This window comes from Eucyclogobius newberryi, unplaced genomic scaffold, assembly GCF_026437365.1.
Source record: "Eucyclogobius newberryi isolate DKJ021-1_F unplaced genomic scaffold, fEucNew1.0.hap1 SCAF_259, whole genome shotgun sequence".
In the NCBI taxonomy this organism is placed as follows: domain Eukaryota; kingdom Metazoa; phylum Chordata; class Actinopteri; order Gobiiformes; family Gobiidae; genus Eucyclogobius; species Eucyclogobius newberryi.
In genome coordinates this window covers 78679-85773 of record NW_027315900.1, presented here as the reverse complement: position 1 = coordinate 85773, position 7095 = coordinate 78679, and positions in this window count along the sequence as shown.

Here is a 7095-nt window from a genome sequence, read left to right as displayed (position 1 = left end):
ACTCCGCCCTCCTCACATGAATATCAGTACAATGTGTACATTTACTTTACTCCGCCCTCCTCACATGAATATCAGTACAATGTGTACATTTACTTTACTCCGCCCTCCTCACATGAATATCAGTACAATGTGTACATTTACTTTACTCCGCCCTCCTCACATGAATATCAGTACAATGTGTACATTTACTTTACTCCGCCCTCCTCACATACGTAAAGATAAGGACTTCTCTCCAGATTCTTTGCCAGTCAATAGCCCATAGCCTTTGTTATCTCTGTCTTTTATGACCCAGACATGTCCCATGTCCCCCACTTCTGCGTCGATTGCCTTCAGTTAATGACAGTCATGTCTTCAGGACGTCACTATTTAACTTATTCCCTCACTTACGTCTACATCACAATAGAGGTTTCCTCATGATCATACAAATAATTTACTAATATCATTCTTACTCTCACTTTACTTACTGCTCGTTCTACTCTTATGTCCAAAAACTTCAGTCGTCACTCATTTACTCATATTATCACTTCCAGGCCTGTGCCTGCATTTGATCCTAAATTTAAAAACACTTGAGTCTCTTTTTCCTCCTGTACTTTCATCTAGTCCTGCATTAAGTCCAAAAAGATCATTTTGTTAAGTCCAAAAATAAAATAAAACGTAGCTTTGTTCTGTGCACACAAAAAACACAATATCTTAAGAACACAACTCTTGTCTTCTATGTCGGGGACAGGAAGTGTCCTGTCTGTGATCACATTCCCCAAAATATTGTCCATCTATAAAAATCTGAATTCATCTTCATCTCTTATCAAGTTTAACCCAATATTTATACTTTATTGTTGTCAATCAAAAGAAAAACCCTTAAAATGTGTTCTACAGAGCTCTCAACACTACAATTTAAACAGCTGCTTTTAGGGACTAATTTATTCACTCTGCCTGCTGTCTCTCCCTTCTCCTGTTCTTGACCCCTTATCTCGCCCTTATCTCGCCCTTATCTCCCTCTGGACATAAACCTGGTGTTTAATGATTCATCCTCATCTGAACACTTTAGATCTCTCAGAAGAACGCCTTGTGACCCTTGTATACTTCTTAGACTTGTTTGATCACTTAATCCTCATTCACACGGTCACACTTGGCTCTTACGTTCACACGGTCACACTTGGCTCTTACGTTCACACGGTCACACTTGGCTCTTACGTTCACACGGTCACACTTGGCTCTTACGTTCACACGGTCACACTTGGCTCTTACGTTCACACGGTCACACTTGGCTCTTACGTTCACACGGTCACACTTGGCTCTTACGTTCACACGGTCACACTTGGCTCTTACGTTCACACGGTCACACTTGGCTCTTACGTTCACACGGTCACACTTGGCTCTTACGTTCACACGGTCACACTTGGCTCTTACGTTCACACGGTCACACTTGGCTCTTACGTTCACACGGTCACACTTGGCTCTTACGTTCACACGGTCACACTTGGCTCTTACGTTCACACGGTCACACTTGGCTCTTACATTTACATGTCTTTATGTCAGTTATAAGATGTCATAACGTTCCTTCTGTGAGTAATTAAACTCCTCTTTATGCGAGGAACTAAACTCCTGTAAAACCTTTTATGGCTCATTCTTTTTCACACTAAGTTCTAGTTGAAAATTCAACTTAGAATATGAAACTTGAGACTTTGGTTTGATTGACAGCTCCAGCTGAAAGAACGTTCACATGAAAGATCCATGTTTAACTCTAATATTATCTATAATAATATAATATATTTAAGTAACCACCGCCTCTTTTCCAGCTCCGCAGCAGTTAACAACCCACTTTACAAAATAAAAGCCTGTCAGCAACAGATTTTACAAAATAAAAGCCTGTCAGCAACAGATTTTACAATAACACAATCAATTATAAAACCTGCGTTATTGCGCGTTAAAATAATTGATGAGTTAAAATAATTGATGAGTTAACGCGATAATAACACGTTAACTTGCCCAGTCCTAGTTTTGTCACTATTGGCAACACGAGCGGAGCCCGATGAAGCCTCTCTCAGATGAAGCCTCTCTCTCTCTCTCTTTCAGATGAAGCCTCTCTCTCTCTCTCTTTCAGATGAAGCCTCTCTCTCTCTCTCTTTCAGATGAAGCCTCTCTCTCTCTCTCTCTCTTTCGGATGAAGCCCCTCTCTCTCTTTCGGATGAAGCCCCTCTCTCTCTTTCGGATGAAGCCCCTCTCTCTCTTTCGGATGAAGCCCCTCTCTCTCTTTCAGATGAAGCCCCTCTCTCTCTTTCAGATGAAGCCCCTCTCTCTCTTTCAGATGAAGCCCCTCTCTCTCTTTCAGATGAAGCCCCTCTCTCTCTTTCAGATGAAGCCCCTCTCTCTCTTTCAGATGAAGCCCCTCTCTCTCTTTCAGATGAAGCCCCTCTCTCTCTTTCGGATGAAGCCCCTCTCTCTCTTTCGGATGAAGCCCCTCTCTCTCTTTCAGATGAAGCCCCTCTCTCTCTTTCAGATGAAGCCCCTCTCTCTCTTTCAGATGAAGCCCCTCTCTCTCTTTCAGATGAAGCCCCTCTCTCTCTTTCAGATGAAGCCCCTCTCTCTCTTTCAGATGAAGCCCCTCTCTCTCTTTCAGATGAAGCTTCTCTCTCTCTCAGATGAAGCTTCTCTCTCTCTCAGATGAAGCTTCTCTCTCTCTCAGATGAAGCTTCTCTCTCTCTCAGATGAAGCTTCTCTCTCTCTCAGATGAAGCTTCTCTCTCTTTCAGATGAAGCTTCTCTCTCTCTTTCAGATGAAGCTTCTCTCTCTCTTTCAGATGAAGCTTCTCTCTCTCTCAGATGAAGCTTCTCTCTCTCTCAGATGAAGCTTCTCTCTCTCTCAGATGAAGCTTCTCTCTCTCTCAGATGAAGCTTCTCTCTCTCTCAGATGAAGCTTCTCTCTCTCTCAGATGAAGCTTCTCTCTCTCTCAGATGAAGCTTCTCTCTCTCAGATGAAGCTTCTCTCTCTCAGATGAAGCCTCTCTCAGATGAAGCTTCTCTCTCAGATGAAGCCTCTCTCAGATGAAGCCTCTCTCTCAGATGAAGCCTCTCTCTCAGATGAAGCCTCTCTCTCAGATGAAGCCTCTCTCTCAGATGAAGCCTCTCTCTCAGATGAAGCCTCTCTCTCAGATGAAGCCTCTCTCAGATGAAGCTTCAGTCTTTTATTGCGCAGCTGTGTTAAAATAAAAACTTGCAGAGTTTCAAACAAAAAGAGTCTTTATTTACAAAGTGAGTAGTGATTCTTCACTAAAGTCTCAAACTAAAGGATCGCTCTAGAGTTCTACAGTTCTGACCAATCGGAGGAGGGCTTGGTCCAAAGTGTCTTCAGCTCCACCAATCAGGAAACAGGATGGTTTTAGAAGACGCCGTTCTTCCACAGGCGCCATTTTGTCTCCGCGTTTACATCGTGAAGCAGCTCAAACTTTACTGTCGTTCATAAGTTTGAGTGACGCGAACATAACGAACATAACGAGCATAACTAACATAACGAGCATAACTAACATAACGAGCATAACTAACATAACGAGCATAACTAACATAACGAGCATAACGAGCATAACTAACATAACGAGCATAACTAACATAACTAACATAACGAGCATAACTAACATAACTAACATAACGAGCATAACTAACATAACGAGCATAACTAACATAACTAACATAACGAGCATAACTAACATAACGAACATAACGAGCATAACTAACATAACGAGCATAACTAACATAACGAGCATAACGAACATAACGAACATAACGAGCATAACTAACATAACGAGCATAACTAACATAACGAGCATAACTAACATAACGAGCATAACGAGCATAACTAACATAACGAGCATAACTAACATAACGAGCATAACGAGCATAACGAGCATAACGAGCATAACTAACATAACGAGCATAACTAACATAACGAGCATAACTAACATAACGAGCATAACGAGCATAACTAACATAACGAGCATAACTAACATAACTAACATAACGAGCATAACTAACATAACTAACATAACGAGCATAACTAACATAACGAGCATAACTAACATAACGAACATAACGAGCATAACTAACATAACGAGCATAACTAACATAACGAGCATAACGAACATAACTAACATAACGAGCATAACGAGCATAACTAACATAACGAGCATAACTAACATAACGAGCATAACGAGCATAACTAACATAACGAGCATAACGAGCATAACTAACATAACGAGCATAACTAACATAACGAGCATAACGAGCATAACTAACATAACGAGCATAACGAGCATAACTAACATAACGAGCATAACGAGCATAACTAACATAACGAGCATAACGAGCATAACTAACATAACTAACATAACGAGCATAACGAGCATAACTAACATAACGAGCATAACGAGCATAACTAACATAACTAACATAACGAGCATAACTAACATAACGAGCATAACGAGCATAACTAACATAACTAACATAACGAACATAACGAGCATAACTAACATAACGAGCATAACGAGCATAACTAACATAACGAACATAACGAGCATAACTAACATAACGAGCATAACTAACATAACGAACATAACGAGCATAACTAACATAACGAGCATAACGAGCATAACTAACATAACGAACATAACGAGCATAACGAGCATAACTAACATAACTAACATAACGAACATAACGAGCATAGCTAACATAACGAACATAACAAGCATAACTAACATAACTAACATAACGAGCATAACTAACATAACGAGCATAACTAACATAACGAGCATAACTAACATAACTAACATAACGAACATAACTAACATAACTAACATAACGAACATAACGAGCATAACTAACATAACTAACATAACGAGCATAACTAACATAACGAGCATAACTAACATAACTAACATAACGAACATAACTAACATAACTAACATAACGAACATAACGAACATAACGAACATAACTAACATAACGAGCATAACTAACATAACTAACATAACGAGCATAACTAACATAACGAACATAACGAGCATAACTAACATAACGAGCATAACGAACATAACGAGCATAACTAACATAACGAGCATAACGAGCATAACTAACATAACGAGCATAACGAGCATAACTAACATAACGAGCATAACTAACATAACGAGCATAACTAACATAACTAACATAACGAACATAACTAACATAACGAACATAACGAACATAACTAACATAACTAACATAACTAACATAACTAACATAACGAGCATAACTAACATAACTAACATAACGAGCATAACGAACATAACTAACATAACTAACATAACTAACATAACTAACATAACTAACATAACGAGCATAACTAACATAACGAACATAACGAGCATAACTAACATAACGAGCATAACTAACATAACGAGCATAACGAACATAACGAGCATAACGAGCATAACGAGCATAACGAACATAACTAACATAACGAGCATAACGAACATAACGAGCATAACGAACATAACTAACATAACGAGCATAACTAACATAACGAGCATAACGAACATAACTAACATAACGTGCATAACGAACATAACTAACGTAACGAGCATAATGAGCATAACGAGCATAACTAACATAACTAACATAACTAACATAACGAACATAATGAGCATAACGAGCATAACGAACATAACGAGCATAATGAGCATAACGAGCATAACTAACATAACTAACATAACTAACATAACGAGCATAACGAGCATAACTAACATAACTAACATAACGAACATAACGAGCATAACTAACATAACGAACATAACGAGCATAACTAACATAACGAACATAATGAGCATAACTAACATAACGAGCATAACGAGCATAACGAACATAACTAACATAACTAACATAACGAGCATAACTAACATAACTAACATAACGAGCATAACTAACATAACTAACATAACGAGCATAACTAACATAACTAACATAACGAGCATAACTAACATAACGAGCATAACGAACATAACGAGCATAACTAACATAACGAGCATAACTAACATAACTAACATAACGAGCATAACTAACATAACTAACATAACTAACATAACGAGCATAACTAACATAACGAGCATAACTAACATAACTAACATAACGAACATAACTAACATAACTAACATAACGAACATAACGAACATAACGAACATAACTAACATAACTAACATAACGAGCATAACTAACATAACGAGCATAACTAACATAACGAGCATAACTAACATAACGAACATAACGAGCATAACTAACATAACGAGCATAACTAACATAACGAGCATAACGAACATAACGAGCATAACTAACATAACGAGCATAACGAGCATAACTAACATAACGAGCATAACGAGCATAACTAACATAACGAGCATAACTAACATAACGAGCATAACTAACATAACTAACATAACGAACATAACTAACATAACGAACATAACGAACATAACTAACATAACTAACATAACTAACATAACTAACATAACTAACATAACGAGCATAACTAACATAACTAACATAACGAGCATAACGAACATAACTAACATAACTAACATAACTAACATAACTAACATAACGAGCATAACTAACATAACTAACATAACTAACATAACTAACATAACTAACATAACTAACATAACGAGCATAACTAACATAACGAACATAACGAGCATAACTAACATAACGAGCATAACTAACATAACGAGCATAACGAACATAACGAGCATAACGAGCATAACGAGCATAACGAACATAACTAACATAACGAGCATAACGAACATAACGAGCATAACGAACATAACTAACATAACGAGCATAACTAACATAACGAGCATAACGAACATAACTAACATAACGTGCATAACGAACATAACTAACGTAACGAGCATAATGAGCATAACGAGCATAACTAACATAACTAACATAACTAACATAACGAACATAATGAGCATAACGAACATAACGAGCATAATGAGCATAACGAGCATAACTAACATAACTAACATAACTAACATAACGAGCATAACGAGCATAACTAACATAACTAACA